Source organism: Pipistrellus hanaki (genome assembly GCF_964339955.1).
Source record: "Pipistrellus hanaki genome assembly, chromosome: 2".
In the NCBI taxonomy this organism is placed as follows: Eukaryota; Metazoa; Chordata; class Mammalia; order Chiroptera; family Vespertilionidae; genus Pipistrellus; species Pipistrellus hanaki.
Window position 1 is genome coordinate 124,225,072 of NC_140504.1, and position 21,821 is coordinate 124,246,892.

At 42.2% G+C, this 21,821-nt stretch overlaps 1 protein-coding gene across 3 annotated transcripts in view; it reads left to right on the plus strand.

Moving 5' to 3' along the window:
• JARID2 (jumonji and AT-rich interaction domain containing 2) overlaps window positions 1–21,821 on the plus strand; it is a 282,451-nt gene that overhangs the window by 128,883 nt on the left and 131,747 nt on the right. The gene's annotated exons all lie outside the window — the stretch shown is intronic.

Below are 21,821 nucleotides of genomic sequence, written 5' to 3' on the forward strand. Positions count from 1 at the left end.
TATGTTCTGCACCACTGTCAAGTAGTTAGTCTATTCTCTGTACACAGGACCGGGCCTGCAAATCTGATTTCTTTCTGGGCTGAATGTGGAGCCTGTTTTACAGGTTTTCCTATGGATATCTGCTTCATACCCAAGTATGACAGCAGAAGTTTTTGATTATCTTACTGCGGCATGATGTTTAAATTCTTATCCCCTTTGTAAAGGAAATATCCTAAATCCATGGTGTGCCTACTGCCTTTTCTGCTCTCAGGCTCAGCAACCTCCTAAGCACCTGCTTCTTTGTATGTTGATTAGGCTGGGCAGGTTGATTCCCAGCAGCAAGTATACAGTGATATAGAATTTTCTGTGCATCTGGAATTTTACCTCTTCCTGTATGGTTATCTGAAGGATCCTCGAAGCTTGGAAGGAGACTTGCTTCTATCTGCCTTTATTCTTGTATCTCTTTTTAATGGGATTTAGTATGATTGAGATGAAGTCATTTAACAAAAACCATTTCAGAACTAACATTGATTTTTCAGGGGATGTGGCTATGGTGGCATTCCAGAGTCTCTCCTATACTTACTAATCTCAGAATTATGGATAACGTGAGTCCACCATGTTCTGGTGTGCACTTACACGGAGATGAAGAAGAAGAGATACTGTTTTGTCTTAGAATCTTTGGTCTTGAGGTAACAGTTATCCCATGTGGATTCTCAGCAGCTTTCCAGGATGCAGAGTGATAGGTTCCCGTAGGGCTTCCAGTTTCTTTCCAGCCTGCTTGGTGGAAAGGTGAGCTGAGTTGTCTGAAAGCCTCTTGTTGGAATTGGTGCTTGAAGACAGGACCTGTTGCTTCTCTGTTTCCACAGGGCTGGGGTGGGATTTAGTGAGATAAGCTCCTGCCATCCACCCACGTTCTTTCATTCTTTTCTAGTATTGTGTGGTTTGAAACAAGAACCCTTAAATTCTGAGCCATATGTAATGGGAAAGGCCCTTTTACAATTTCTTTTGCATTTGCAGAAGTAAAATAAGTAGTGGACTCTGTGGCCACAGTATACAGTTTAGACCCCTTGTATTCCTTAGCTGCCTGTTATATAGTAAACTATATTCCCTGTGTCTGTTTGGAGAATATTTGATGTGATAGTTCTTGTCATTGCTCCACACTGAATGCAGATGGTCCCCCAACTTACGATGGTTCGAGTTGATGATTTTTCACCATAATGATGGTGTGACAGTGATACACATAATACATCACATGAGATAGTCAACACGTTATTTTAAAATTGACTTTGTTAACACATTTTGCCAAACTGAGTGTTCTGAGCACATTTAAGGTAGGCTGGGCTAAGCTATGTTATAATAGCTTAGGTCTATTAAATGCATTTTCAACTTAAACCCATTGTAAACTGGAAATATCTTATTTGGATGAAACCTAAAAGGAAAATAAGTTGAGGAGCAGGGTTTTGCTTGATTAAGATTTTTAGAAGGGTAGTGGGAGGAATTTAATTGAATACTGGAGTTAGAGTAGAGCAGTGGCTATTATGGATGTAGATCTTAGTGTTTTGATAAGAATGCTTAATTCTGCTGTTCACGAGTGGTAATGCTTTATTGCCCTGGGCCTCTCTTAATTTAAAAAACAACAACACAACAACACATCAGCCTAATTGGGAAAATCAGCTTTTAGGATAAGAAGTTAGCCAGGTGTTCAGGATTAAATGAAAGTGGAATTTGGGTAAAAGAACAAAAACTAAAGTAAGTTATCCAAGAAGCAAAGAGCACTACCAACTAGTTGGCTATAAATGTGGCTCTCATGTTTTTTGAGCATAGTTGAGGGCTTGATAATGCAAAGAAAATAATTCTAAGAAAAGTTGTCAAAGATACTTCTATTGGGATCATTGAAGATTTTAAATAATTCTTGTACCAGCTTCATAAAGAAAAGGTAGTTTTTGTCGTGTTAGTTTGCCTTTCACCCTAATAAATACTGACATGTCTTTTTTTTAAAAATGACTTTTATTTATTTTAAAAAATACTTTTCATTTTAGTTGTGAAATTGCTGTGAATATGCCTTTTTCTAGTTCCTGTTGGTGTTTGTGCAGGTAACATTCCAAGGCCACCTTTTTGTTATTCTGTGTATGGCATTTCAGTAGCAGTTTTTAAGTAAATACATTTATCTCCTTGTTTCAGAATTTAAGTGTTTTAAGAAGAATTTTTTTTAAAATGCAGCTAACATGTTAAAATGCGCTTTCCTGTTTGGAGGTTACTGGAAAGCACAGGGAAACAGAATTGTTACCATGGGAATAACTCCTTAGGAACCTGAATCTCAGGAGTACCCTAGGAGGATATGATCAGAGAAGGCTGAAATAACAGAGAACATTCAGGATTCTTTTGGTCAAATGATGTTGGGAGTAGGGATGATGGCAAACAGTATTCTTTCTCAAGTGTGCATCACTTGAGTTTGAATGGATACTTCATAATAGATTATAATTCATATACTGTATAATAGAGTGACCCTGTCTTAACCTGTACATCACAGCATACAATCATGGATTCTTCATGTGGGTAAGTGAAGGTAAGGTAGTAGAGGGAGAATGGTTTTAACAGTCATACAAGGTACTTGTTTTTCTTTTCTTTTTAAAAGTTGAAATAATTCCATTGGTCCCATTTTAGAGATTTGTCTGGTAGTAAACTTTGGAAACTATCCAGTATAGAGCCCTTACTGGGAAGTGGGGGTCTGAAAGTTGATGGCAAATGGGCTAGAGCATGTTCCTGTTCCCCAGATGGGGAGGGCTTCTGCCCCTGTTCTCCCCTTTATCACTTGGGGACCTTGGGTAGTGACATACCTTTTGAGTTTGTTCACCTTGGTGTTTTTCATCTGTAGGCTGAATAAACATCCCTGTTGTGTGTGGTAGTGGCTTTCCTGACTCTCAGTTATCCTATCTAATAAAGAGGAAATATGCAAATTGACTGTCACACTGTTACAAAGAGGGTGGTTCCCAGTCCCCTCAGCCCCGCTGGAGTCCCTCAATCTTTTCAGCCCAGCTAGGGGGCAACAGGCACATGGTGTGGCCAGACCCAGCCTCAGGTGGGTCTGGCTGCTCCGCGTGCCAGCCTCTGGAGTCTCCCAGTCCTTTCACAGAAAATGGGTTGCTTCAAAAGTTGGTTGAGCTTCTTAGGACAAAAAACATTCAAAATCTTTGAAAAGGGAATTCCAATATTTATAAAAGTTTGGACTAGACAATTCAAAATTATTTTCCACTACTAACTTCTGTGATTTTGCGATATTAACATTGTGAATTCACATAATACCAGCTGTATTGTATGTAAGCAGATATTATTTAAAGGAATGGCTATTATAATTAAAACAATTCATAAACCACACTGCTTGTATGTCAAGGACTTTCTGTGTGATTTTCCTAGTGGCTGGAGTTAATGCCCCTAAACCCGCAGTCAGACATCCCCGAGGGGTCCCAGATAGGAGAAGGTGCAGGCCGGGCTGAGGGACACCCCCCCCCCCCCCTCCATGCATGAATTTCATGCACTGGGGGGCCTTTAGTTTATTATACAGTAGCAGCATTCGAATTACAGTTCAAGTTGTGTAACTTCGCATCCAGTACTTATTTAGAACACATGCCAGATAAAAATTATACAATATCTTTGCAAGAGTAGTATTGAAAACAAGGTGTTTTATTTTTTCCCCCCTCCTACTAAATTTTAAGCAAAGATTTTTCTGGGTGATTGACCCAACCAGAGTTTCCTGGAAAAATTAAAGTAATATTTGGCATTAACAATAGAATGAGCCTGGCATAATTTTGTATCTGATTTGAATTGACATCACTTTTGGTAAGTGATTGGTCTGCCAGGATGCTGAACAAGCAACCCCTTGCACTGCTTCCCTCTTGTGGGAGTCTGGCTGGGGGTCTGGTATCTGTTTTCAGTGTTTAATCAGTGGCAACTTGGATCTGAGTGGCTGAGCTCAGCTGCCCCATTTCTGCAGGTCTAGTGTAGTAATAACACAAGCAGACAAAAAATAGTAAAATTCGTGTTTGGCATCAATCTTGCTTTTGTGGTTTTAAAGTGACAGGGAATGACATTTTTCATCCTTCTAGAGGTAGTGAATGTGAGTCTTGAGCATGGATTGTCTGTGTCGGAACTGAACCATTGAACCATCATTACAGCTTGTTGGTTATAGCCAGGGCTTAAAGGCAGTGCTTAGATTTCTGCTGATTGTGAGCCTTCTGTTTACTTCTGCTGAAGGTAATGCAACTTTTTCTGCCTGTAATAATTTGACAAAAGCTTAGGAAAGGGCTGGCAAAGGCTGAGGCCACTCTTTGAGAACTCTTAGCCCACTGGGGCTGAAATTAGGGACATTTAAATAACATACTGTACAAATAATGAGTACATATAATTACACAATAAGAGAGGAAGCTATTAGCTGTATTTGAATTTCATAATGCATCAAGCCCTCTGTCCAGCTAAAAAGTCTTGACTGGATGTAAGGGACACTGGACCCTTTTCTTAGAGTCGTCCTGTGGGCACTGGTTGTGATAACTAACCTAATAGTGCTTACTACTTGGCAGTTACTGTTCTAGCTGTTTTTCCATATTTTACTTACTTAATCTTCGGAACAAACCATTTTATAGATGAGAAAACAATACACCAGTGTGATTAGCAAGTTGCCTACACAACTAGGGTGGGGCAGAACCAGGATTTAAACCCCAACTTTTTGTACTAGAGCTCTCCTTTCAGCCACTGCCTGGATAAACCACTTTGGAACCCTTCATAAAGATAGGGTTCCAAAAAATAAAAATTTGTAGGAGGATATATTTTTAATAGCAGTTTTTTTGTTTTGGTTTGGTTTTTTAAGCAGAGAAGTGAAATCTTTGATTAGGAACATGTTTCTGGGCTTTATTAGAACTTGTACTTTAATAGATGGAATAAAAAAAATTGTACTTCTAAGGGTTACCCTTATTAGTTCAGTCACAGGCACACACATGCATTAATTTCTTTCCATTTCTTCACCTAGAGGCAGAGAATTTTACTTTTGTCAAGCCTTTTCAGCACCAATTTGCCAAATTTGTAGCCAAGGACCAAAGTTGGAAGTGTAGATATAGGGAGACAATTCCCTTCTCCCACCCTCCCCCCATTCACTTTTTTAAGGAATGGAATTTTGGACTTCTGTACAAATACTTTCTTTAAGATGTCTGATGTTTATGGATCAAAACATGGGCCCAGGACATGCTTTCTTGAAGTAATCAGTTTATAGCCTAAGCAGTGCAGGTGGGGCATTTCTTTTTCTTTACATTTAAAAAATATATTTTAATGATTTTTTTTTTACAAAGAGGGAGAGGGATAGAATTATAAACATTGATGAGAGAGAAGCATCATTCAGCTGCCTCCTCCACATCCCCTACTGGGGATGTGCGTGTAACCAAGATACATGCCCTTGACTGGAATCGAACCTGGGACCCTTCTATCCGCAGGCCAACACTCTTTCTAGTGAGCCAAACTGGTCAGGGCAGGTGGGGCATTTCTTGATGGAGCTTCCATTTGGTCAATACCTGAGACAGTTTTTGGATGTAGGAGGTATTCCCAATTGCTTATTTTAGAGGAATTGGACCATAATCTTATGTTTCAGTAAGAAAGGAAAATAATGATTCCAATTGTAACTGTAAGCCGTCATCCTAATATATAAAGAGCCAGGATCCGTCATGACACAAATGACCAAATGGACGACTGAACACCAGTCTGCGTGGAAGACTCGGCTGGGTGGGGACTTATGGCAGTGGGGACAGGGGTAGGGAAGGTAGGCGCTGTGGAGGGTGCCCTGTACTCCCCACATAGCGGCAGAGGCGGTGGCTGTGAGCGCTCCTGATGGCCTGTAGACACTGCTTCAGCTTGGCCTGGAGGCTCTGCTTGGCACCACTCACAGCTGCCACCACATGCTGTGGTATAAAATACATTTTGTAAGTTAACATAGGTGCAGGCACCACTTCCATGCTACACCCCCACTTCTGCCAGTCCCACCAGCCCTGAGGTGCCCTCCCTGAGCTGTTTCCAGAGAGACCTGTGAGAAGATCCTGCCCTCAGAGTGTTCCTGGCTCCAGAGGAGGTGGATGGCACCACAAGCGTTGTGGCAGTGGCTCTGCTCCCTGTGTGCCAAGGGCCTGGGAGGACCCTAGGGACAGAGGTAGCGCAGGGCCCAGCGATGAGGCAGCTACAGTGGGGGTGGCCCTTGTGACTCACGGTGTCCTGGTCATCTGTCAAGCCTTCTCAGCTGGCCGCCCTTGCTCTTGCCCTTGCCCTCACTGCTGATTCCGGTGCAGTCTCCTGGGCCAGCCACTGTGCTGGGCCAGATTGATGTCCTCCTGGCTACGCCACATGGGTTTGTGGATCTGCGCAGGTGCAGGCCTCTGGTGTGCACATCCTCTTCTCTCCCCCCTCCGCACCTCCTCCTTCGTGTGTGAACCCCAGCATGCTGTCACCCACGTGTGCCCACAATAGTCCAGGACCACAGTGTGCATGTTCCCCTGCCCCATCACCACACTTCTGTCAACCCCGGCGTGCCTATGTCCCCCACAAGACGTGCACACATTCCCTCCAGCATGCTCACATCCTTTGGAGCCTGTCTGGGTGCTCAGGGTGGGCGCCTGTGATATGACAGTTGGAGGGTGCAGTGGTGACCCCCTGTTCCAACGGAGGCCAGTGCGGAGACGAGATTGCCTCCTTGGGGTAATGCAGGTGCTGAGGCAGGAGCAGGTGCGGACAGACACACCTGGTGGGCCTGGGGCGGCCCTCACTGAAGTGCCTTCAGCCAGTGTTTGAGATCACAGCGCTGGGGAACCCAGAGGAGGTGAGGAGTTCCGTCGTCTCAGTGAAATGGTGGGATAGTGGGGCGACTGCAGAGGAGGAATGTGCACTGCAGGTGCCGGCACCCATGAGCAAAGGCCGCTGTTACTGAGGCTTGCTTGCTTGGGGCCTAGAATGATCCTGCTGGGCAGTGGGCAACAGGACGTTCTTTTCCGAGTTAATCAGAGAAAACATTGATTCTCCCGCTGCCCCAGAAGATAGAAAGCGGAGTGGAGAGACATGTAGGGAGTGAGTGAGGTTCCCTGTCTAAGGGTTCCAAACCTGCCGTTCGTTCCTTTCACCGCTGACTAGATATATACAGGGTGTCCCCCCAAAATGTATACATACTTTGAATACCTACTAATCCCAATGGGTTTAAGTATGAAAAGAAAGAAACAACAATGGCGCTGCCATCTGATAAAAGTGCAGTTGGACATCCCCTGAGGGGTCCCGGATTGGAGAGGGTGCAGCCTGGGCTGAGGGGGCCATCACCCCAGCCCACCCCGTGCATGAATTTCATGCACTGGCCTCTGGTACTTTATAAGGTGCTTTCTCATTTTAGATATGCACATTTCAAGATGAGAAGAATATATGTGTCCTGGAATCAGAACAAAATACAATAAGAGAAATGCTTTACAAATCAGAAGTGAGTGACTGTGTTTGGTTTAGTGTGAGGAGGCTGATGATGTAAAGGGCCCAGTGTGGCACTTCCTTTCGTAGAAGAAGCCTTGAAAGCCGCGGGATCTTGTGCAAGGGCAGGAGATTGGGATGGGGTGGTAGTGGGGGCAGAAGTGAGGACCTGGAAATAGATATTGGACAAGTTTCTCTGGCTGGTCTATTTGAACTGCTCTGGCACCTAGGGAGGGGCAAGCCTAATCACAGTCCTTTTAGCTAAAGAATTATGGATTGCTAGAGTAGGAAGGGACTTTTTGAGGTATATAGGTCCAACTCCTCATTTTTCAGAGGAGGAATTTTGAGCCTGGAAGATGAACTTAACTGGAAGGAATGGATCACGCTGAGGACTGATTGGAACCCAAAACCCAATTTAAATAAATGTGAGGCACCAGCCTTCCCAGTAGGCATGGCTGCTTGCAAGGATTTCATGGAGAATTAAGAATGGAGGTGCCTGTGGAGGTGAATGTGTTTTTATTTCCTCTTTCTCACCACTTCGTGTTTGACCTACTGCTGCATCCTCAATTCTCTCGGTCTGCCTTTGTCGAGTCTGTAAGCTCTGTGCTTCCCCCCCTCTCCCCCCCGCCCCGCCCCGCACAGTGTCCTTGCTTGTCACAAAGAAATCCAGCTTTGAGGGTTGTGGCAACAAGAGGATAGAAACCCACTGTAGTGTGAATGTTTCTTAGAGGTGTTCCACCTATAGGGTCTTTCTGACTCTAGTCACATTCTCCCTTTGTGCACCAATCTCTTTTCTTTTGGTCCTATAAGAACCTCACACTGGAAATTTTCCTCCCTCCCTTCCTTCCTTCCTTCCTTCATCACTGTTTACTTCTTTATGAGATCATGCCCATCAGTAAACAAAACATGTTGTAATTTCTTACATAATAAAATAAACCCTCCATTAATCTTGTGTCTCCCTTCTGCTATTAATTTCTCTCGATAGCAGAAATTCTGAAAGACAGTGTCTAAGCAGTCTGTCTCTCTCTACTATTTATAATCATGTAAATACCATCTCCACTCATTCTCTTTGAACCCCAAGAGTCAGGCCAATTACCAAGGTTAATAATGACCTTGGTTGCCAAATCCAGTTTTCAGTCATTGTAGCTTTAGTTGTCCATTTGGCAGCATTGGACATGTTTGAACCTCTTTTGAACTTCACCTGCCTTCTGCACTTTGATTTCTTGATAGCCTCATGAAAACTTGAGATGTGCCAAAGCTACTATATTCACTCTCTTTTATCTGCATCTGCCCTGCCCAGCTTCCCATTCTTAATAAGTGCCAGTTCCATTCTTCTAGTTGCTTTGGTCAAAACCTTGGAGTTATCTGTTACCACTATTTCTTTCATGCCTTGTCTTCTGTCCTTTAGCAAAACCTGCTTATTCTAAACTCACAATGTATTTTGTATCTGCAAAATTCCCCACTTCCACTAGTCCACAACCTCTTGTTTGGGATGGGACTCCCAATGCTCTCTTAACCTTCTGAATTTTTACCCCCTCCAGTCTGTAGCCAGCACAGTTCTTTATAAGCGCATGGTTTTCCCATCACTCAGCATGAAGGATGGCCACTTGCTGTGTGCCCCAGTATCTCTCTGGTTTTATCTACCTCCCTTTTCCTTGACTCTGTCTCACCTAATCTGATCTTCCTGCTATTCCAAACACACCGAGCATGCTCTTGCCCCAGAATCTTTATGCTTTCTGATCTTCTATCTAGAGCGCTCTCTCCCTCTCTCTCTCTTTCTGTCTCTCTCTTTCCCTCTTCCTCCCCCCCCCCCCCCCACTTGACCTCCTTCTGTGTGTTCAGGTTCCTCATCAAATGTGCCCTTACTAAGAGTCCTTTCTTGAGCATGTTATTAAAAATTGTGTCTCTTAGTTCCCCTTTAGCTCCTTAACATGTAATATTTTTCTGCATAGAATTTCTCACTGCCTAACACTGTCATTGTTGTCTGTTTATTATAAGCTCTCTTTCCACAGTCTACTGTGGGTTCCATTAGAGAAAAGCTTCATCCTTGTGGACTGCTGCTGAATACACAGCTCCTGGGTCTCTGTGGAGCATGTGCTGTGTGAACAGTGTGCTGTGGATGGGTGTGGTCTTCTCTCTCTGTTCAGGGCAGGGTTGTTCCACCTTTAACTCCAGATTTCATGTGAGAAATGCATACACCTAGAACTGTAGGTTTCCAGATAACAGCCCTTGCTACTTATCTGTCACCAAAGTACACATTCATTCATAATTGCGATATATCTCATCATAGAGATTCTTAGACTTGATTCACCCTGTATCCTTTCTTTCTGAACCACATTTGTTGAAAGCCTATTTAGGAACAAGACACATTACTTGGTATTTTAGGTTAAAATTTGGCTTTTAAGAAAAAAAAAAGTTACCACTTTTAATTTTTACAGCATTATGATAATTATACTATTGCTATCATGATTTTGTGGGTTCCGTGGGTCACAGATGTTAAGCAATTCGTACAAGGCTACAGAGCTAAGAAGTGGTCAAATCAGAATTTGAACCTAGGACTCCTGACCCCAGTCTTGCTTTTTTTAAAATTGAAGGGAACTTTTTGACTAACTGAACAGTTCAGTGAGTTTACAAATGCACATATGTCCTTCTGACCAATGTTCCAGCATAGTTGGAAGACTTCCCCATCATCCCAGAAAGATTCCCTCCTTTCCCTTCCAGTTCATTTGACATCTTTAAAGTCTGTGTTCATTTTGGGATGTGTTAACATGACTGTCAGTTTTTAAAAAATATTTTATTGATTTTTTACAGAGGAAAGAAGAGGGATAGAGAGCTAGAAACATAAATGAGAGAGAAACTTCAACCAGCTGCCTTCTGCACACCCCCTATTGGGGATATGCCCACATCGAACCCTGGACTTTTCAGACTGCAGACCGACACTCTATCCACTGAGCCAAACCGGTTTCGGCAGGACTGTCAGTTTTTAGAAGCTATGGCTAGACTTGGGCTTACGGTGTTTTCCCAGAATGTACCAGATGCCTGAGAGTGTCTCTGAGACTTGAAGGTACCTCAAAGCCCTGGGCTCGTGTGTGCCTAGTAAACAGCTCTTGGAGGCCAGTGCTTGAATAAGAACCCCCAGTTGGATATTCTCATGAATGGCGTTGCTTATCTCATGGTAACATTTGTGGAGAAAGATGATGTCTTAAATTGGCTTTGGTTCTGAGTTGTCGGGCAAGACCAGACCACAGATGGGCTTTGCAACATTTGTAGTTTGCATCCTCTTCAGTTTCACCTTTCTCTTGTGTGGCTTTTTTTTTTTTTTTTTTTTTTTTTAATGCCTGCAGTACTGTACTTAGTCTGTGAGTTTTAAGAAATCGCAGCCTTGCCTGGTATTTGTGGCTCAGTGGTTGAGTCTTGACCCATGAATCAGAAGGTTACGGTTCTATTCCCAGTTAGGATACATGCCTAGGTTGTGGCCTTGATCCCCAGGAGGAGGAGGAGTGCAAGGGGAAGCCAGTCAGTGATTTAAAAAAAAAAAAAAAAAAAATCCACAGCCTTGATATATAATTTAAGAAATTCTCTCCCTGGCAGGGTTGCTCACTTGGTTAAAGCATCAACTTGATATGCCAAGGTTGCAGATTCAGTTCCTGGTCAGGGCACATATAAGAAACAACCAAGAAATACATAAATAGAAAAACAAATCGATGGTTCTTCTCACCTTAAAATAAAAAACAATAAAAATTAAAATAAAAAATAAATTCTGCAATGGTAAGATATGTACACATATAATACCTTAATAAAAAATTAAAATAAAAAATAAATTCTGGAACTGGGGTTTCAGGTGTTGCTTTTTCCCAAAGACAAAGCCAAAGAAGCATCAAAAGCCATGTCTCCTTTGTGCTGCGTGTTTTCCGTTAGTTTGATACTTGTGAGGAGCCCATGTGCTGTCTGATGGCCTTGGTGCAGAAACATGTAGCAGCAGCATGGTCAGATCACTAATTTGTGTTCATTTTCTTTTTAAAATTTTTATTAAATCTCTATTGGTTAAGTATTATATAGGCCCCTTTCCCCCCATTAACCTCTAACCCCCACTTATTCTCCCTCCCCAGGTTCTCGCCACCCTCATTGCGTGTTTCCATGGGTTATACATATATGCTTACTAGTTCATTGGTTGATCTTTTCTCATCTGTTCATTTTCTTGTGGCTCTCATGAAAGTCAATATATTAGTCAGCTTGTATTGTCATAAGAAAATAATATTGACAGGCAGCTTAAACAACAGAAATTTATTTCTAATTCTGGAGCCTGGAAGTCCAAGATCCATGGTGCCAGCCAGTTCAGTTTGTGGTGAGGAATTGCTTCCTAGCTGTCCTCACATGGCTGAGCGAGGGCGTGCACTGGTGTCTCTTCTTATGAGGATACTAGCCCTACTGGGTTAAGGTCCCACCCAAATGACCTCATTTAACCTTTGTCACTTCGTCTTCAGACATAGTCACACTGTTCTTCAGACATAGTCACACTGGGTGTTAGGGCTTCAATTAGGGTTTTGAGTGTAGGGCTTTGAGTGTAGATGATTTAATTTTAGATTAAGTTAATTTCCATGTTACTATACAACATGGTTCCTTTTGTGCTTTAGTGACATTAGAACAATTTACTAGTACATCAGGAATCTTAAGAGCTGTTTGACCTAAGAGAACTTATTGTTCCTCCCAATTGGATGGACTAAACTTGGATTTATTTATTAAGAGCCTGTTTTTCTGAGACTACTTGGGTTAACCTCAATACCCTACGTCAGTGGGAATTGAAACATGATCCATGTGCAAAGGTTGCTGCTACAGAAGGCCAAGAGCCCTGAGAAAAGGGCAAATAGGGTGAATCAAAGGCCCTAAGGATTTGGGAGGGGACTGGCAAACATCTCTGGAAGGATTTGTCTGTTGTATGAGGTTGAGGGAATCCTATTTATAATACACTAATTCATTTTATTTGTCTGAATGTTATGCTGTAAATATAATTTAGAGCAGTGCCTCCCAACCATTTTCACTTTTAGCCTGTATGGAAAGGGAAGATCCTGCGAAGTAATCAGACAATTTTCACTCAGCCAGGGCAACTTGCATGACTTGCCCATGCACAGAATTGGTTTATCTGTGTTCGCATTTGTAAATGGTAATGTCACCTACCTTCTCCTACTGGGAGAAGAGTCTCATGTGTTTTTTCAATCTGACCCATTTCATGATTTGAATTCTGTGATGTGTGTATTTATGGAGCTTTAACTACTGTCAGATTTGCCACCATGGATTAGTGCAGTTTTGCTTTGCTTGTGAATTTCTTCAAATTCATTTGTGAATTGCCCCAAATTTAGAGGTCATTTTAATTAGCTTTTGGAAATAACCTGTTATGACTTGAACCTCATGAAATATTTAGAGACCTGTGTCATATATCTTTAAAGCCAGAAGAGTGATAACTAGAGACGTTTTAGGGAAATTACCCATCCAGTCCATAAACCCTTTAATTTTCACTTTGTTACTCTGCAGCAAAATCTCATATAGCCTTCTATTTTTGTTTTCTCTGTAGTCTTCAGGATGCTTCTATAGAGTCCCAAATCTAGATTTCAACTTCCTCTAAGTACTTTATGATCACAAAATAGTACACGTCTCTCAGTAGAGGAGGTTTGGGAACAATGAGGGAGAAATAGGAGCTGTTTTATAACCTTAGACCTGCCAATCAAGAAGAGCAGTGTCAGCCCCGCTTGCTAGCCAGGTCTTCCCTGTGTTCTGCCAAGGGCGCTCTCATTCCTGAAGCTTCAGGGCTATGCATGCCTGATGTCTCAAGACCCTGTTCCTCCTCTCTGCACTTTTTCCTGACCTTTCATTAGTGTTCTTGGCTCATTCATACTTTGGATTTAATGATTCAGCTCTTTCTGCACACTGGGCCACTTCCTGTGTGACCTGTCCAATCTCTGTCTCCTAGGTTATTCCTGAACCAGGTGCACATTTCCCCTGGTAGGCTTGTGAGCGCCCTCAGTATGCTTGGCACCTGGTCTTGATGACAGGCAGAGACAACTCCGCCTGAGACTCGCACGCCAGCTTCTGGTGCTGCCTGAAATGGCAGTTTCCTTCCAATTTTCCATGCCTCTGAATGGGCTATATTGCTTTCTCATGCAGGAAGGCAATTGCAGGTCTCTACTTTGGAAACATTTAACTCTTCTCTCTCTCTCTCTCTCTCTCTCTCTCTCTCTCTCTCTCTCTCTCTCTCTCTCTCTCTCTCTCCCCCCCCTCCCTCGCTCCCTCGCTCCCTCCCCCCTCTTCTGACACTCTCCTTCCTTTGGATATGATTGGTGGTGGTGGTGGGGGGTTGGCATTCCTGAAGGACCCAGAGTTTGTAATCCTTGTTTTTGAAAATTACAGCTCACCTTCTAGAGCAGTGTTTCCCAACCTTCTCTCATGATGAGAATCACCTGGTGGAGTTGTTAAAACACAGATTCCTGAATCCCAACTAAGAAGTGCTAAACTAGAATTTTTGGGAACATATAGGTAAAATTGCATACCTAACTTAGTGCTCTGGATATAAAAATCTGTCTTAGGGCACTAGTTAAGTATACAATTTTACCTATATATTCCCAAAAATTCTAGTTTAGCACTTCTTAGTTGGGATTCAGGAATCTGTGTTTTAACAACTCCACCAGGTGATTCTCATCATGAGAGAAGTTTGGGAAACACTGTTCTAGAGCTATTTATTTCTAGAATGACTACAAACCCTTTTCAGACACTAGCATAGCCCGTGGAAATATTCCACATGTACCGCTTTGGTATGCTAGAAATGTATATCTACAATCTCAAATAACAATTACTCTTGCAATCTGGTACTTTTCAAGAGGGTTCTACATTGCAAATGCTGAGCCTGTACCCTAGTGGCTTTACTCTGTCCTCACCCAGCAGTTTACCCAACTTCCGACTACTAGTGTTTAAAGGGGCCTTCCCAGTGTACTCAGCTGGAAAGTGTTAAAGGGTGAGCTGGAAGGCTCTCAGCTGGCACTTTCTGGCTCCCTCAGAGGAAGATATTGGCAGACTCTCCCCTCGGCCTGAACTCTTCATATAAACCGAGAAGCCAAGAGTTATGAAGCCCTTGCACTGGGCCAGACTGAACTGTGTGGGAGAACACATAATGACTAAGGCTAAGATAACTGACTGTTTCTGATAATAAGACTGTTTGCTCCTCCTACTCCAGTCCCCTCCACATTTTGATGTTAATCTTCCTGCCACCAAAAATAGAAGGTGTCATGAGTGCAGTTTACAGTGTATTCTTGTTCCTGGAGGGCCTTTACTCCAGAAGGTGCATGTAGCCTTTTATTTTTATTATTATTGTTTTTAAATGTCCTCCTCTACATAAGAAGGAAAGTGCTGGGTTGAGTTATTCAACAGGTGTTGAACCTTCTACTAAGGAAAATTTCCCCTTCTCATTTTTGGCTCTTTTTCTGGGGTTCCAGGGTTCAAGAAGCAGGAGCTTGCCATTCAGTTATTATCCTGTTTACTTCCATCTGTCTGCCTTACACCTCAATCTATTGATGGAAAGCCGGATGTGAATGGGGCCTGAGTTGTCTGACTGCAGAGCCTTTATAATCCCTTTTACCTAGTTTTCCAGTGAGGTCTGCAGACATAGAGTTATACTGTGACCCGAGTGAGAACATTGGCATAGTTTTTCTTTCTTTTTCCATCTTTTTACACCTCTGTCTCCACACATGCAGGTCAAGCAAAGATGCCTCTTCCAGCACTGTGCACACTGTGCAGCCCACTCTTGGTGTTCCTGCCCTTTGTGGTCTCTTGATGGAAGAATTCCAAGTTAATAGGTGAAGATTGCCATCAAGTGGCTGCTCTTGGTAGTGGATGGTAGGATACTGGCCACCGTGGCTGGCCTCCACTCACATCCTCCTCCAGTTACTTAGCCCCTCTGGGAAAAGAAAAATGATCAAGCTCAAGTGCTTTCTCTCTATGGAATTAGCTGTGTTTTGTTTTTATTTATTTTATTTTTTTTTTGAGAGGGGGTCGGGCAAAGAAAGTTCAGAATATCCCCGCATTGTAAATCATCAAGGCATCTATGTGAACCCTGACTGCACTTTCCAGGGTTGACTAGAGATAAAGGCAGGTTTAGTGCAGTGGTCAGAGCTCAGGGCCCTGGAGCAATGAATGCAGGTGATCCAGAGGCTTAATAGAGAGAACTGCCAGGTGTTCTCTCCTGCCAGGTCTGGGCCAGCAGGCCAGAACCCTCCACTTTGCTGGTGGAAATTGGCAGGGAGGAAAATGTAACACTCTGAAAGGATGGCCCCACCTTCCCACCAGGGTGAAAAGAATACCAAACCCAATTCAGCCATTCTGTTTGGCTTCTGTTCATTGTTTCTCAGCTCTGATAATTTCTTTCTCAGAGGTGATATTTAGGTTTATTTAAAGTCCTTAGTACCTGCCAGAAAATAAGATTGCAAGAGTAATTGTTGTTTGAGGTTGTAGATATACATTACTTAACTGCATCCCATAAAAGCTGAAGCTGTGTCATAAAACAGCACACTTATAGAACTTGTTCCCCAGTTCCCTGGGTCTGGACGCCTGCATCCTGTAATTAGGCCTCACCCTGGGCCTTGGGAGTGATTCCTATTTAGTTTTCCCTGGCAGGTCAGCCCTTAATGGTGTTGGGAAAACCTGCCCTATGGTAAGAGTAGGAGTGAAGTTTGTGTAGGTGGGGCACCCGGACCAGTGTGCAGAGCACTTGATTCTGTAGTCTCCGAGCAACCTGGGAGAAGACTTTCTGAGCTTGCACATAGGAGGAGAAAGAAGATGGATTTGTGCCAGCTGGGTTGGAGGGGGAGGCCTGAGGCAGGCCGAAAGACAAAGTGACTATGGAGTCATCATACTAGTGGTTAAACGTTGGGTTGGGTTCGGGTCAAGAAAAGAAAATTCTTAGGGCATATGTATTTTTAACAGCTTTTAGAAGTAATAGAGGTTATATTATGTAACCACTAACATGGCAAACTGTTGAATCATTAAACCAAAATTCCTGGATTCCAGCCATTTAAAACGATATCAGATGCATTAAAAAAAACAACAACAACAACAAAAAAAACAACAATACACACAACCATGTATATTGTAAAGAGCACTAACATTTTATATAATAAAACACTAATATGCAAATCAACCGAATGTTGGAAAGACCAGTGGAACAACTGGTCACTGTTATGCGCAGTGACCACTAGGGGGCAGATGCTCAATGCAAGAGCTGCCCCTGGTTGGTGGCAGCTTCTACACTGTCCCCCAAGAGGGAGAGATTGGAGGGTGGGCCCCAGCCAAGGTGGGTACCCGTGGGGTGCCCCCATCACCTCGACCACCCGTTGCTTCACAGATGGCCCTGATCACCGGCCAGGCCTATGAACCCTACCCTATATATTGGGAACAGTTTCTTAGATTTAAAAGTTAAAACCTGTTAAGGCTACGCTAACACTGAAAAACCAGGATGATGCAACGATGATATGCATAGATTCTGGCTTGCACATTAAGTGTCTGTTTCTGACACTTATAACTGTGTGGCAAATCCAATTACATAACTTCTCTCTGCTTCAGTTTTCCCACCCATAAGATGGGGAAAATGGTACTGCCTCGGATCATGTTATGTACTACTTTTATAATCGGGGGGGAAAAATGTAGCTGCCCATACAACAGCAAGATGCCTTTCACCTGTATGAAAAGTTTGCTCACTGGTGCATGGAGCATCCCGGATTGCAAGAGGGATGTCTCGCTGCTGCTTTAGGCCCGACATCCCCTGAGCAGTCCTGGATTGCGAGAGAACACAGGCCAGGCTGAGGGGACCCCCTCTATCCTCCACCCCCAAGGCCCTATACACGAATTTTATGCCACTGAGCATCTAGTTGATTATAATTCTACTTGCACCAGTAGCTGGGCATCATGAATGAGCAGTTATCTCTTCATAGCTTTCTTCCTTATGTAAAAGAAAGCACATCTTGACCTGTTTGGCTTTCTTTCAGTGATATAATCTGATAGCGTGATATTTATGGCATGTCAAGTTCTTTTCCAACTTTCAAGGTCCCCAGTACTGTTGGGTCAGACATTTGGATGCTTTTGTAGAATTTGGGAGAAATGGCTAGGAGGTAATTGAGAGAAAAAGTGTCTTCCTTGGCCACTGTGCCTCTTCTGTGGTGTGTGTATTCTCTTCTACCCCCAGCCTCACCTGCATGAAGGACTGGAGGTTTACTGTGTGTGTGTAGGACTAGACAGTGAGCCAAGTGTCACCTGTGTGTGGGTTTATACAACTCTTTGTGCCTCTAACCTTGAGGGTAACAAAATGTGAGTGAAAGTCAGAATAATTTCATGTGCCAATTGATTTGTTCATGAGTCTTAGTTGGTGATTGCTGACGTTTCACCCTACAGCTATGTCAGGATCACCTAAAACCATTTATGTTATATTGATAAATTACCCTTTAGGGTAATTGCTTTGCAAACAAAGAGAAAGTTTTTCTACAGTGTTTTGTGAATAAGTTCTTGGCTTTTTAATGTTCTAACCTCTAATTTTCCTTTTTCGTTCTTCTAAAAGCTAGACTGATTATACCAGCAGCCATGTATGTGCTGCTGAATTGATGGGGATTTGTCAGCTTCTGCTCCGTTTGCCACTCTTCTCCTTTTTACCATGCCTCCTGAAACAGAAATCACGCCTGTCTGACTTGCCCTATTGTGTCTAAGCTCCTAGCTGAGGACTGGAGAGAAGCAAGACAGACTGCTAATGTTTGCAGATTTGAAGGCAGGTCTAGAGATTAAATGAGTAAAAATGTATAAGTTAGCGCTATCCAGTGGACCTTTCTGCAGTGATGGAGATGTTCTATATCTGCGTTATTTTTATGGATACCACTGGCTACTAGCCTTGATGTCCAGCTGGTCCAATTACTTTTAGTTAATTAAGAAAGCCATATGCGAACACTGGCTACCGAATTTTTGTGCAGTTCTTGAGTCAGGATGAGCATAACGGTGAAATTCTCTCTTTTATCCGCTATCTTATGTTGTTGTTTTTGGCAGTTCTTTCTAGATAGTTATTGTACTTATATTCTTTCTAGAAACATCCTTTTTCAACTACCCTCATGATACGTTAGGTCGGCAATGCTAACAAAGTGAAACAAGTATTAACCTTTTATTCAAATGCCTTTCATTTGTTTGGGACAATTTCAGAATACTTTTGCCCATGATATTAGTGCCATGATAGTCATATTATCCTTGAATTCAATATAACAATGTATTGCCCTAGCCAGTTTGGCTCAGTGAATAGAGCGATGGCCTGAGGACCAAAGGGTCCCGGGTTCAATTCTGGTCCAGGGAACATACCGCGGTTGCAGGCTCCTCCCTAACCCTGACACCGGCCTCAGCCCAGGTTGCAACTTGTACAGGAGGCAACCAATCGATGTGTTTCTCTCATCTCTGTCTTTTCCTTTCTCTTCTACTCTCCCTAAAAATAAATGGAAAAATATCTTGGGTTGAGGGTTAACAACAACAAAATCAAAATGTATTGCTGGCTTCAAAATTACCTTTATGTGTTCTTCACGTATATACAGATATTTTTGTTAGCAAGGTGTTGTTGTTGTTGTATTTAGAAAAATATATTTTATTGATTTTTTAAATTTTTTATTATTATTATTATTATTTTTTTATAGAGAGGAAGGGAAAGGGATAGAGAGTTAGAAGCATCAATGAGAGAGAAGCATGGAACAACTGCCTCCTGCACTCCCTCCACTGGGGATGTGCACGCAACCAATGTACATGCTCTTGACCAGAATTGAATCTGGGACCCTTCAGTCCGAAGGCCGGCGCTCTATCCACTGAACCAAACCAGTTAGGGCAAGGTGTTATTTTTGTTGTTTGTTTTTTGTTTTTAATTGAAAACACTTTATTTAATAGTGAATAACTTAGAGATTTTAGAAAATTATGGAGATTGCCACTGCAGAGAATATAGTTTCTTATTTTTATTACTAGTCTGTTTTATTTCCTCTGGTCTACTTCCTGTGTGTGTGTGTGTGTTTGTTTTGTTTTTTATTATTATATAATAATATATTATTATTTTTTCAATTAAGGTATTATTTATGTACATATCTTACCATTGGCGCCCCCATCCCCCACTCCCATACATGCCCTCCCTCCCTAGAATTTTGCATCCATTGGTTATGCTTATATGCATGCATACAAGTCCTTTGGTTGATCTCTTATCTCCCCCAAATCTCCCTACCCTCCCTGCTTTAATTGGACAGTCTGTTTGTTGCTTTACTGTGTCTGTATCTATCTTTTTGTTCATCAGTTTATAATGTTCTTTATTATCCATAAATGAGTGAGAACATGTGTTTTTTCTTTCATTGACTGGTTTATTTCATTGAGCATAATGTTCTCCAAATCCATCCAGGTAGCTGCAAATGATAAGAATTCCTTCTTTTTTTATGGCAGCATAATATTCCATTGTGTAGATGTACCATAGTTTTCTGATCCAATCATCTACTGACGGGCACCTAGGCTGTTTCCAAAACTTAGCTATTGTAAATTGTCCAATAATGAACATAGGGGTGCATATATCCTTTTTGATGGATGTTTCTAGTTTCTTGGGATATATTCCTAGGAGTGGGATTACTGGGTCAAATGGGAGTTCCATTTTCAGTTTTTTGAGGAAACTCCATACTGTTCTCCATAGTGGTTGCACCAGTCTGCATTCCCACCAGCAGTGCACAAGGGTTCCTTTTTCTCCACATCCTTGCCAACACTTGTTGTTTGTTGATTTGTTGATGATAGCCATTCTGACATGTGTTAGGTGGTACCACATTGTAGTTTTGATTTGCATCTCTCGGATAATTAGTGACTTTGAGCATGTTTTCATGTGCCTTTTGGCCTTCCTTCTGTCTTCTTTTGAAAAGATTCTATTTAGATCCATTGCCCTTTATATATATATATATATATATATATATATATATATATATATATATATATAAAATTGACTTTTTACAGACAGGAAGAGAGAGGGATAGAGAGTTAGAAACATCAATGAGAGAGAAACATTGATTAGCTGCCTCCTGCACAACCCATACTGGGGATGTGTCCACAACCAGGGTACATGCCCTTGACCGGAATTGAACCCGGGACCTTTGAGTCCGTAGGCCAACACTCTATCCACTGAGCCAAACTGGTTTCGGCCATTGCTCGTTTTTAATTGGATCATTTATCTTCCTTTTATTAACTTGTATAAGCTATCTGTAGATGTTGGAGTCTTATATATTTTTTAAACCATTATATTATTTTATGTAGTAGAATTTCTGCCATTTAAAACATTGAGATTTTACCAGGCTGGTGTGGCTTAGAAGTTGAGAATTGACCTATGAACCAGGAGGTCATAATTCGATTCCCAGGTTGGGCATATGCCTGGGTTGTAGGCTCAATCCCCAATGTGGGATGTGTTGGAAGTAGCTAATCAATGAGCCTCTCTCATCATTGGTGTTTCTTTTCTTTTTTTTTTTTTTTTTAAATAAATCTTTATTGTTCATATTATTACAAATGTTCCTCATTTCCATACCCCCTCCCCCCCATCCATTGCTCCCCTCCACCAGGTTCCCACCCAACCCTCTGCCCTTTCCCCACCCCCCATTGTCTTCATCCATAGGTGCACAGTTTATGTTGTCTCTTCCCCCACTCCCCTTTTCCCGAGAATTGTCAGTTCACTTCCCTTCCATACCTCTGATTCTATTATATTCACCAGTTAATATTGTTCATCAGATTTTTTTTAATACCCTTGGTTTTTAGATTCACTTGTTGATAGTTATGTATTCGTTTTTCATAATTTTTAACTTTATTTTCTTCCTCTTCATAGAGTACCCCCTTCAGCAATTCATATAATTCTGGTTCGGTGACAAACTCCTTTAGCTTTTTTTTATTTGTGAAGCTCTTTATCTGGCCTTTGATTCCGAGTGATAGCTTTGCTGGGTAGAGTATTTTTGGCTATAGGTTCTTGCTATTCATCACCTTGAATATTTCTTGCCATTCCCATCTGGCCTGCATGTTTCTGTTGAGAAATCAGCTGACAATCATATGCGTGCTCCTTTATAGCTAACTACCTGCTTTTCTCTAGCTGCTTTTAATATTCTCTCGTTGTCGTTTGCTCTTCGAATTTTAATTATGTTGTGTCTTGGTGTGGTCCTCTTTGGATTCCTTTTGTTTGGGGTTCTGTGCGCTTCCTGGACTTGTAGGTCAAATTCTTTCACCAGGTGGGGGAAGTTTTCTGTCACTATTTCTTCCACGATGATTTCAGTATCTTGCTTCTCTCTTCTTCTGGGACCCCCATAATTCTGATGTTT